Raw genomic sequence first — 10418 nt, 5'->3', positions numbered from 1 at the left:
GGAAAGAGAAAGAGAAGGAGAAAGAGGAGGAGGAAGAAAGGAGAAAAAGAGAAGAAGGAGAAAAGAGGAGAAGGAGAAAGAGGAGGAGGAGGAGGAGAAACAGAAATAGAAAGGGGAAAGAGAAAGAGAAAAGAGAAGGAGGAAAGAGAAAGAGAAAGAGAAAGAGAAGGAGAAGGAGGAGGAGGAGAAGGAGAAAGGAGAAAGAGAAAAAGAGAAGGAGAAAGAGAAGGAGAAAGAGAAGGAGAAGGAGAAGGAGAAAGAGGAGTTCAAGCAAAGAAGTGGGGTGAAAGTCAATCATCTTGAGGAATTAAGGCCATTGCAGAGCTAGGATATGTGAGTCTACAACTCGCACAGACCTCATGGCAGTTCCTTCGCTCACAACTGTACACAGCTACCATCTGTATGGGGTGTTGGGGGGGCTAGTTCCTCTGGCAGGGGACACATCATGCTCATGCCACAACCCTTCCAGGGAAAAAGCCACTGGTAGTGCTGGGTGGGGGACAGGTGCCACCCCCCCCCCAAAAGACATTACTAAATACTTCCATTGCTATTTCTCTACTTTTCATTTGATGCCTTTCAAAAAAGAAAGAGAAAGATTATGCCTTTTCGGTGAGGTCGCACTTTGCACATGGTCATGGCCAGTGCTCCCCCCCCCCCCCGTCAATAAAATGTTTAGGGGTACTCTCATTTTCCTACTCATATTGAAATGCTGCACCCTCAATGAGGCCAAACTTAGATTTGCAAAGTGTTTAGGGGTATGCGTACCCCTGCGTACCCCCCCCCCCGAGAAAAAGCACTGATCATGGCTAACCTTCTGCCCTCATTTGCGGAGGCAAAGCTGTTTCCTAGCAAAGGGCACTCTGCATACAGACTGCATCTTTTAATAGGGGAAAATGGTGCCGGTATTCACCAGGAAGTTGTTATAGTACCATATTTTTCGCTCCATAAGACGCACTTTTTTCCTCCTAAAAAGTAATGGGAAATGTCTGTGTGTTTTATGGAGCAAATGGTGGTCCCTGGAGCCGAATTACCCAGGGGCGAAAAGCAGATCGTGCTTCTTTTTTTTTTTAGAAAGAGGGAAGGGGGTTTGAAACAGAGCTGCTGAGCAGCTGATCGGCAAGTGATTGGGAGGGAGATAAGGGACTCTAGCGATAAAGGAGGCTGCCTGGGAGGGGGAGTTAAAGACAGTAAACTTGTAAGGAGAGGAGACAGGAAGACCAAATCAATGAGGAGAGAAATTAGAAGAAAAGGAGGAGCAAAAAACTGCTCCAGCTAAGGAAAAGACACTAAGGCAAACAAGAAGGAAGGTGGTGTTGAAACAAAGCCGCTGAGCAGCTGATTGGCAAGCGATCAGGAGGGAGATAAAGGACGCTAGTGATAAAGGAGGCTGCCTGGGAGGCGGGAGGAAAAAGCACATGGATCCTCAGGATTTTTGCACTGGGTCACCCCAAATTCACCAACAGATCACATAGCATGTCCATGGCTACAGCCTGCACCAAAATAATCACACATCCACTGTTTCGTGGGGCCACAATGGCGCAAAAATGCGGTTACAAAACACGGATCCACATGGATCCTCAGGAATTTTGGATTGGGTCACCCCAAATTCACCATCAGATCACATAGCGTGTCCATGGCTATAGCCTGCACCAAAAAAATCACGCATCCACTGTTTCGTGGAGCCGCGATGGCACAAAAACACGGTTACAAAGCACGGATCCACATGGAGTCTCAGGATTTTTGCATCGGGCTACCCCAAACTCACCGTCAAATCACATATCATGTTTGTGGCCACAGCATGAACCGCAAAAATCATACATCCACTGTTTCGTTCAGAATATTTTTTTCCTTGTTTTCCTCCTCTAAAAACTAGGTGTGTCTTATGCGCAGCATCTTATGGAGCGAAAAATACGGTAAGTGCCACACTCTTAACATTTTGGGGGGAAAGGTACATGTACTGCGTACCCTTCAGTAACCCCAGAAAAGAATGTTGATTATGCATGCAGTATGCATGCAACCATCCGCTTATCACCACAAACTTGGAGGTGACTAGAAAAAGGGCAAAAGCAGTCTTTAAAGGGTGCAGAAAGGGCAAAAAATGGCATGAAAACAGTGTCTAGCAATCCCACAAGCCTTTGGAAGGGCAATCCCAGGAGCCATTGCACTGATGGTTGAGGCCTGTGGAGAGTTGGAGAGAATTTGAGCAAGGAGGTTTGGAGGGAGCCATGACCACCATTCATGCCAGTCCTCTAAGTGCTGCTGGTTTTTTAAAAGGTTATTCTAGGATTTTTAGAGGTTTAGAGGGGTTTGCAGGACTTTTCTTTTTTTTTTATAAAATTTTTTATTGGTTTTTCCACATATAATATAAAACAGTACAAAAGACAAACACAAACAAACAAACATATAAACATGTATAATTTCATAGATTTTTTCATGTACCCAATTTCAGCGACTTCCCCATGCCCCCCTTTTCTGCATCTCTATTTTAAACTTTTTTTCCAGCAACCCCTGATCCAAATTATTATTAATTCCTTTCTTTAACCTCTTTCTTTCCTCTTATCCAATCATTTAACGCTGCAAATCTGTTATGCTTTACCCATGACATTTTAACACTCAGTAATTTTGCAAATATTTTTAAGATAAAGTTTGAATTTCTTCCAATCTTCTTCCGCCGTCTCTTTCCCTTGGTCACGGATTCTGCTCGTCATCTCTGCTAGTCCCATGTAATCGATCACTTTCGTCTGCCACTCTTCCAGTGTGGGTAGTTCTTGTGTCTTCCAATACTTTGCTAGTAAAACTCTCGCTGCTGTTGTAGCATACATAAAAAACATCCTATCTTTCTTTGACACCAATTGGCCCACCATGCCCAGGAGAAAAGCCTCTGGTTTTTTGTGAAAGGTACACTTAAGCACCTTCTTAATTTCATTATAGATCATTTCCCAGAAGGCCTTAATCCTTGGGCACGTCCACCAAAGGTGATAGAAAGTACCTTCAGTTTCATTACATTTCCAACATTTATTATTGGGCAAATGGTAAATTTTTGCAAGCTTGACTGGGGTCATGTACCACCTATAAATCATTTTCATAATATTCTCTCTTAAGGCATTACATGCCGTAAATTTTATACCGGTGGTCCATAACTGTTCCCAGTCAGCAAACATAATGTCATGACCAATGTCCTGTGCCCATTTAATCATAGCTGATTTAACCATCTCATCCTGTGTATTCCATTTCAGCAGTAAGTTGTACATTCTATAAGTTGTACATTCTAGACTTTTCAATGGGTGTTCCCAATATATGTGATTTCACTGCCTCGGAACATGATCCCCACGTAAAATGGTCGTCGCCTCTAACTGTGGGGATAGGAACCACCGCTTTTGATAGGAAAATGTATGTTTTTCTTCCATACAAGAAAAAGGGAGTTAAGAAGCCTCCGTGGTGTGCATAGCAAAAGCAAGAGAATGGGGGCTGGATTGGAGAATGCGGGCATCGATCCCACTACCTCTCGCATGCAAAGCGAGTGCTCTACCATTTGAGCTAATTCCCCAGTTGCCTGTGTTCAGTTGGGCCAGAAATACAGAAAAAGAGGCAGATCTCAAAAAGGGATCCATAAAGGGATCCAGGGAAGCTTTGCTGAATGCCTGGCAAAAGGAGGAGGTCGTGATGTTTGCTGGAGAATGCGGGCATCGATCCCACTACCTCTCGCATGCTAAGCGAGCGCTCTACCATTTGAGCTAATTCCCCAGTTGCCTGGCTCAATTGGGCCAGACATACAGAAAAAGAGGAAGATATCAGAAAGGGATCCAGAAAGGGACTGAGGGAGGATTTGTTGTTGCTCGTGGGCGTGGCTAGGATTTATGATACGGGGGAGCCCAAAAAGTTTTTGAGTTTTTTGGGGGGGGAAATTGTGCCCCCAAAAGTTATTGCCCTTCCACCTGGAGCCGGATTGGGTGGCTCCTGCAGACCAATCAGACTGCTGCATTCTGGATCCCATTGTTCTAGGATTCAGCTCAGTACATAGCAACACCTTTGTTTGAAACTGTCCTGCCAAGTGATATCCAAATTCTTCCTGATGTGGCAGATGTGGAAGCTATTGAGGCACCACTCCTGAGGGTGATAAGTTGCCCATGACTCACTTCCATAAAGAAGTGCTCAACACGCACACTGGTAGACCTTCATCTTGGTATTGGAGCCCCTGTTGTGTGCATGTCAAAAAGAAGCGAGTAGAGGCTGGATTGGAGAATGCTCCATTGGGCCAGACATACAGAAAAGGAGGCAGAACAAGGATTTACGGAGGCTTTGTTGAAAGTATGGCAAAAGGAAGAGCTTGTGAGCTTATCTGGAGAATGTGGGCATCGATCCCACTACCTCTCGCATGCAAAGCGAGCGCTCTACCATTTGAGCTAATTCCCCAGCTGCCTGGCAGAACCTTTCCTGTGCCTGCTTCTGACCCAGATGACTGAGCGCGGATCTTTCTCTCACCTTTCCGGGGAGTGATGGGACTCCAAAAGTTCTTTATTTGTAGAACCTAAGAGGAGCACACTCATCTTCTGGTGTCATAGAATCATAGAGTTGGAATAGACCACAAGGGCCATCGAGTCCAACCCCCTGCCAAGCAGGAAACACCATCAGAGCACTCCTGACATATGGTTGTCAAGCCTCTGCGTAAAGACCTCCAAAGAAGGAGACTCCACCACACTCCTTGGCAGCAAATTCCACTGTCGAACACCTCTTACTGTCAGGAAGTTCTTCCTAATGTTTAGGTGGAATCTTCTTTCTTGTAGTTTGGATCCATTGCTCCGTGTCTGCTTCTCTGGAGCAGCAGAAAACAACCTTTCTCCCTCCTCTATGTGACATCCTTTTATATATTTGAACATGGCTATCATATCACCCCTTAACCTCCTCTTCTCCAGGCTAAACATGCCCAGCTCCCTTAGCCGTTCCTCATAAGGCATCGTTTCCAGGCCTTTGACCATTTTGGTTGCCCTCCTCTGGACACGTTCCAGTTTGTCAGTGTCCCATCACAGAAGAAAGAGACAGTCAGTAGTCTACTCACTAGTTTATTCAGACTGTACACGCAGCACTTCCAGGCATGTCTGCTCTCCTGAGCAGCAAACACAAGAGTCTACGACTCGACTCACACTTCGACTCAACAGAACCTCGCCACTGGGAGAAGAGGGTGAGACTCTGCAAGCACTTCGGGGGGGGGGAGCATTTGAAGAGCTGCCTTATCGCCTGCAGGCCGGCTCTGGGTGCCATGCAATGTTGAAATAGTGATGGCAAGGGATCACACCCCAAAGTGCAAGCAAAGAGTTAAACTTTTAAAGCTGCAGGTGGGTGTGGTCTGAGAGGTCCCTCAGGGTGCAGAGCTATCAGGTTTGCAGTCTGAGGGGGCTCGTGGACTCAATTTTTCTCCTGTATGGCCAGGCGTGTCTTTGGTCCACTGAGGCTGCAGGGTGTCAGCTGTCACCATCTTTAAGGTGATATACACGGCCACCGAGTCTCTCCTATTCTTCTGTTTGTGTATATACAGGAAAATCTACTAGCCTCATATTCTGCAGAGCAAAAGGAGGAGGAGAAATTTAGCTGGGTATCAGTGCCAATACCTCTTACATACTAAGAGACTATTCTTCTGTTGGAGACAAGACCTGAGCTGTCTGGCATTGCTGGCTCATGCATGACAAATCTAAGATGTCACACAGAACATGTTTCTCTATCTATCCATCTATCTATCTATTGGAGACAAGAGTGCCTGGAGTGCTCTGGTCATTGGGGCCACGAAGAGTCGGACACAACTGAACAACTAAACAACAACAACAATCTATATCTATCTATCTATCATCTGATTTTATCATTATTTTTCCAAACATTTTCACAATAACCTTCCAATCAAATAATTACACTGTTTCATAATTTGACTTCCCACCCTCACCTCCACAGCATTTTTACTCAGACTTTTCCACTGCATTTTATCTTTATCTATTACAAAAAGTTTCTCCATTACAGTCATTTTTCTTCTTCTGCTTTTATCTCGAATCCTGCCCGCAATTTCATCCGACTGTAATATTTCTTTTAAAAATAGTCCACAAAAGGCCTCCATTCTTCTTCTCTTTCTTTTTTCTTTTCCTTCTCCTCCTGCAATGAGGCTACATTTTAATATTTTAATGTTCCATTATTTTAATGTTGTATTTTATTTTTGTTTTTAAGTTGTAATCATTCATCTTGTTTTTATTATTGCTTGTAAGCCGCTCTGAGCTCGGCCTTGGCTGGGGAGGGCGGGGTATAAATAAAAAATTATTATTATTATTATAAAAAGTTCCTTGTTTTGATCTCTTAATTTCGCTGTCAGCGTTGCTATTTCTGCATAGTCCATTAGTTTCAAAAGCCACTCTTCCTTTACTTTCTCTTCTTCCCATTTCTGTAAAAATAATATTCTAGCTGCTCCATCAATATTACACCAATAAGGAAACCTTCTGGTCTCTGGGGAATAGCTCATTTAAACATTTTCTTCATTACATAGAACGTGTTTCAGCCAGGTTCCGCTCTATGTATGGCAAAAGAAAAGAGAAGGGAGGCTTGCCTGGAGAATGCGGGCATCGATCCCGCTACCTCTCGCATGCTAAGCGAGCGCTCTATCATTTGAGCTAATTCCCCAGCTGCCTAACATCACCAGTCTTAGACATACAAAAAAGAGAGGAGGGAGCAGACTTTAGAATGGATCCAGAAAAAATGATCCAGGTAGGTTTCGTATGCAAAATGAAAAGAGTGGAAGATTGGTTAGAGAACGAACGCTGCCTCTTGCATGCAAAAAGAGCACTTCACCATTTGAGCTGATTGACCAGCAGAACCATCCAAAAGTATCTCCAAGAAGGAGACAGAGCTTAGATACCCTGCACCGTTGGAGCAGTGGTGGCCAAGGATGGCACCCCACAGTGCAGGATAAGGGTTGCTTTTTAAGCAGTTTGTGGGTGCAATGACAGTGGCCACTCAGGGTGCAGAACTAAATAATAGTTCTGGTTGCATTTAGAGGCCTCTGATGCAAAATGGGCTCAGCTGCTCCAGGCTTCAGGCAGCCATCCGCAAGCCTTCGGAGCGTGGCGGGAACTCCTGCTGCACTCCAAAGGCTTGCTGATAGCTGCCTGAAGCCCCCGGAGTGCAGCGGGAGTTCCCTGAGCTCCGGGGGCTTCAGGTGGCTTCAGCGAAAGCAACACGAAGCCTCCGGAGCACGGGGGGAGCTCTCCCTCTGCACTTCAGAGGCTTCGCGTTGCTATCGCTGAAGCCAAGGAGCCTGCATTCGCTCCATAGGCTGCCCACACATTTCCCCTTCATTTTTTGAGGGGAAAAAGTGCGTCCTATAGAGCGAAAAATACGGTATGTTAGCTGCAGTTGTGCTCTTCATTTCTGCCAGGGTCTGGCCTGATCTGTGTGGTTCACCTTATCTGCTTGTGACTCAGTAAAGCTTGCCACGTTTTTTTCCTTCCCGGATGCAGTCTGTTTTATTCTGCCACTTCTGCAAGCATGCGGAAAACAACCTAAGGAGGCTGGAAAAGGAACAGGGCAGAAGCTTGGTTGGGGAATTCAGGATTCGATCCTGCTACCTCTCGCATGCCAAGCGAGTGCTCTACCACTTGAGCTAATTCCTCAGCTGTCCGGCAGAGCCAGCCCACAGCACAAGATACAAGATGAGGCTGTTCTTCTGTTTGAGCTAATTCCCTGCCTGTCCAGCTTTGCAATATCCCTGAAAGTGGGCCCAGGCCAGAGTTTCTGTACAGAATATGACCCGAAGACGCTTTGCTCTATGCACGCCAAAAGGGAGAAATTAGAGTCTTGATTGGAGAATGCGGGCATCGATCCCGCTACCTCTCGCATGCTAAGCGAGCGCTCTACCATTTGAGCTAATTCCCCAGCTGCCCAGGAAAGCCACCTCACAGTATCCTAAGTACAGGCCAGATCCAAGGTGCAACTGCTCTTTGGTTTGAGTTAAATTCCCTGGCTGCCCAGGCCCCACGATATCCCAAGAAGGAAGCAGGGGCCTGAAATGCTGTGGAGAACGTGAGCTGGAAAGGCGTTGCTCTAGGTTCGGCAAAAGCAGAAAAGCAGCAGAAGCTTGACTGGAGAATGCGGGCATCGATCCCGCTACCTCTCGCATGCTAAGCGAGCGCTCTACCATTTGAGCTAATTCCCCAACCGTGTGGCTTCAGTGGCTCAGACCTACAGAAAGAGATAAGACAAAAGAAAGTGGTTCAGGGAGGCTTCTGTTTTGTCTAAAAGGAGATAAAGCCAAAAGCATGCAGATTATCTTGGCAGACAAGATATTTGGGGCAGACCCAACAAGCATAATAACATGGAAGCTAAAGAGGCACGGCAGCAGATAAGCAAAGAATCGACAGTAGCTGGCTGGTGACACTTCAGCATTTATGCAAAAGACAATATGCTTGGGCTGAGGAATTAGGCCAAACTTTGGCCCCCGGTGATCCTGGCCAGGGATAGTCTGTGCATGAAGTGAGGGGAAGCCATTCATCTCTGGATCCCACCTCCCCTTTCTCCTTTCTTTCTTTGGCGATCACTCGTAGCCGAGTAAGATTGTTTTCCATAAACACAGTTTTAACAATGAGTCTGTAAGTGACTGTGAAAGGCCAATTCTGGATCCACACGTCCTTCCACAGTGGGGACCTTGGTTTCCTGGTGGGAGTTGATCACGATGTGGATTTGCCAAGAGTGCCTTCCTCCTAGCACATTTCTCCCTTGCGTCCTGAGTTTGAGTGTCTTCAAAGCCCATGACACCTTTGGTAAAGGCTGTTCTCCAACTGGAGCGCTCGCAGGCCAGTGTTTCCCAGTTGTCAGTGTTTATACAGTGGAGCCTCGCAAGACGAAATTAATTCATTCCGCGAGTTTTGTCGTCTTGCGATTTTTTTCGTCTTGCGAAGCACGGTGTCGGGAAAGTTTTGGAAAAGCTTCAAAAATCACCAAAGTCTTTAAAAACCTCAAAAAAAGGCTACCACACCGCGTTCTATGAGTTGCTCCTCGAAGTCAAGTCGCAACTGTATTAACGGTGTTAAGAAAAAGGAAACAAACTTGCAAGACGTTTCCGTCTTGCGAAGCAAGCCCATAGGGAAAATCGTCTTGCGAAGCAGCTCAAAAAACAAAAAACCCTTTCATCTAGCGAGTTTTTTGTCTTGCGAGGCATTTGTCTTGTGAGGTACCACTGTACTACATTTTTTTAGATTTGCCTTGAGACAGTCTTTAAAACTCTTTTGTTGACCACCAGCATTACGCTTTCCATTTTTAAGTTCGGAATAGAGTAGTTGCTTTGGAAGACGATCATCAGGCACCCGCACAACATGACCAGTCCAACAAAGTTGATGTTGAAGAATCATTGCTTCAACACTGGTGATCTTTGCTTCTTCCAGTACACTGATATTAGTTCACCTGTCTTCCCAAGTGATGTGTAAAATTTTCGGAGACACTGTTGATGGAATCTTTTGATGAGTTGGAGATGGCGTTTATAAGTGGTCCGTGTTTCACAAGCACACAGTAAGGTTGGTAGTACAATAGCTTTGTAAACAAGCATTTTGGTTTCCCTGCGAATGTCCTCAAACACTCTACACTTCAGATCATGAAATCTGGAAGCCACTAGTCATGAACCGGCACATGGGCGGTGAATACAGATTCAGCCGTTCTGACTCGAGGCAGTTGAGCAGCTTGGCAGCTGTATCCATGACTGAGCAGCCCTTTTTAGGATCCACTCTGCTTACCCCAAAAAGGGGGAGGGGCTAGAAAAGGTGCCCTAAACATAGTCTGCCTCCCTTTTCCCCTGACTGGATTACCGTGCCCAGTGGGGTCACCACCTAGCGGTTGTAAAAGACAAATGAACTTTGGAACATGGAATATACGGACTTTGTCAGATAACACAGACAGCGAGTGTCCTGAACACAGAACTGCCATCATTGTAAGAGAGCTGCGACATTTTAACATCAATATTGCAGCGCTTCAAGAGACTTGATGAGCAGGTAAGGGACAACTGAAGGAAGAAAAAGGATGCTACACATTCTTCTGGAAAGGTCTATCTGAACAAGAACATTGAATACATGGGGTAGGCTTCTCCCACTGCTGACACAGCACTCCTACCCTCGCTGCTGTGCCCACAGCACCTTTTCTCCTACCCTCCTTTAGTTGACACAAGATAATATCACCAAGGCAACTATCTCTAAACAAACGATAAAGGTCTATCAAAATTGCAAAAGTAGTTTCTTTCCCAAATTGGTTTTTATCTTAAACAATTGCAAACGCAGCAAATGAAGAGTTCGCTATATAAACAGTAGTATCACTGCCCTGTCCATTGCTTTACTGTACCACTCTAGAGTAGCATTTTATAACCACTGCTCCATAGATATTGTTGTTATACAATTCCATTCACC

At 45.5% G+C, this 10418-nt stretch overlaps 3 non-coding genes across 3 annotated transcripts; all 3 read right to left on the bottom strand.

The window, feature by feature from the left end:
* Window positions 1-3671: 3671 nt before the first annotated feature.
* On the bottom strand, window positions 3672-3744 carry TRNAA-AGC (transfer RNA alanine (anticodon AGC)). Its single transcript has one exon. It is a non-coding gene; the product is annotated as a tRNA-Ala (tRNA).
* A 4088-nt stretch (window positions 3745-7832) lies between these two features.
* Window positions 7833-7905, bottom strand: TRNAA-AGC (transfer RNA alanine (anticodon AGC)). The gene has a single exon. It is a non-coding gene; the product is annotated as a tRNA-Ala (tRNA).
* A 207-nt stretch (window positions 7906-8112) lies between these two features.
* On the bottom strand, window positions 8113-8185 carry TRNAA-AGC (transfer RNA alanine (anticodon AGC)). Its single transcript has one exon. It is a non-coding gene; the product is annotated as a tRNA-Ala (tRNA).
* Between the last annotated feature and the right edge of the window lie 2233 nt (window positions 8186-10418).

Source organism: Podarcis raffonei, chromosome 2 (assembly GCF_027172205.1).
Source record: "Podarcis raffonei isolate rPodRaf1 chromosome 2, rPodRaf1.pri, whole genome shotgun sequence".
In the NCBI taxonomy this organism is placed as follows: domain Eukaryota; kingdom Metazoa; phylum Chordata; class Lepidosauria; order Squamata; family Lacertidae; genus Podarcis; species Podarcis raffonei.
Note: the sequence above shows the minus strand (reverse complement) of the source record. Positions and strands in the feature narration are given on the sequence as shown.